The 1,633-nt window shown below is 42.1% G+C and overlaps 1 pseudogene; it reads left to right on the forward strand.

The window, feature by feature from the left end:
* Nucleotides 1–740: 740 nt before the first annotated feature.
* LOC112819772 (transcription and mRNA export factor ENY2 pseudogene) lies at nt 741–1,342 on the forward strand (annotated as a pseudogene).
* The last annotated feature ends 291 nt before the right edge of the window (nt 1,343–1,633 follow it).

Below are 1,633 nucleotides of genomic sequence, written 5' to 3' on the forward strand. Positions count from 1 at the left end.
TCAATCAGTCTTTAGTTCCTCCTCACCAAGGAACACTTGATGACTAGGGTAGCTAAGGAAATATTCCTGGTAGAGATTAGTTCTTTGTATTGGTATCTCAGGTCAAGATCTTAATATTTGATCATCAACTCCAGAAATGCTCACACAGTACTGGAGCCCCAGGGCCTGACTCCCTCTGTCTAATCTGGGTGTTCTGTTTGATGGGTCTGACCTCTCTAGAGAGTGTACACTGACAAGGGAGGGGATTTTAGGTCCCTTGTCATGGGAAGAATCTTACTTGCTTACTCAGAAAGCTGAAAACAGACACCTTATTGTATAGAAACTTGTTCTCCAAGATGCTTCCTATGAAAGGCTCTCAATCCCTGAATTTCTGTCCCTAATCCCATTGTAACTCTTAAAATGACAGTTTGATCATTTCACAGTATAGTATAGAATATATTTCTCTTGTTCATTCATTCATTCATTGGACCAAGAGTCCTGGACTGTCTTCTCTGTGCTAGATACAGCCCTTGGTCTAAAGGAAACCAACTGTGAACAAAGCAGACAAAAACTGTGGCCACCCTGGAACTTAGGCAAATTCTTAAAACAAGTGGAATCTCTGCCATATTAACTGATACAAAGTGTTACAGAATAAAGAAAACAAGAGAGGAGGGAGCTAAGTTTATGATAATGTGGCATGAGTTGAGGGAGCACAGAAATTTTTTAATTGTGTGGTCAAAGAATGTCTCACAAAGCTGTGTGCTTAGGTGCCCGAGCTACTGAGGGTCTAGGTCCGGGCAGCCGAAGAGTGTGGTAGGTAACGGTCGTCAGCGCAAGGGTCATTTCGTTGCTGGGAAGGGACGGCCCTCGCCCGCGGTGATGGTGGTTAGCAAGATGAACAAAGATGCGCAGATGAGAGCAGTGATTAACCAGAAGTTGATAGAAACTGGAGAAAGAGAACGCCTCAAAGAGTTGCTGAGAGCTAAATTAATTGAATGTGGCTGGAAGGACGAGTTGAAGGCACACTGTAAAGAGGTAATTAAAGAAAAAGGACTAGAACACGTTACTGTTGATGACTTGGTAGCTGAAATCACACCAAAAGGCAGAGCCCTGGTACCTGACAGTGTAAAGAAGGAGCTCCTACAAAGAATAAGAACATTCCTTGCTCAGCATGCCAGCCTTTAAGATTGGATGAGATTGTGTTGTTTTGTGGTTTTATTTCTGAAAGTAAAACTTGCCATAAATTAGCAATCAATTTCCCAAAATAAAATCCTTTTTTGTATGATGGTATACAGTTTTCAGTAATGATGTATACATTGTATTGATTTTTCCCCTAAATGTGTTATTTTAATAAATATCTCATGAATGAAAAAAAAAAGAATGTCTCACAAAGACCTGAATCTGGGAAGGGGAGCCATGTGTACATCCCAGAAGAGAATGCACATTTTATAAGTGCTAAGACCTGAGGTGACAGCATGCCTGGGATGTTAAGGCACATCAATGAAGAGTACCAAGGAAGTCAGTATAAATTATGGGGAAAAGCTCACTTTTCCTCTCTTAAAGATTGAAGACACAGGGGCGCCTGGGTGGCTCAGTCATTAAGCGTCTGCCTTCGGCTCAGGTCATGATCCCAGGGTCCTGGGATCGAGCCCCA

Source organism: Callorhinus ursinus, unplaced genomic scaffold (assembly GCF_003265705.2).
Source record: "Callorhinus ursinus isolate GAN/ISIS: 27379988/994484 unplaced genomic scaffold, GSC_fseal_2.0 scaffold3, whole genome shotgun sequence".
Taxonomy (NCBI): domain Eukaryota; kingdom Metazoa; phylum Chordata; class Mammalia; order Carnivora; family Otariidae; genus Callorhinus; species Callorhinus ursinus.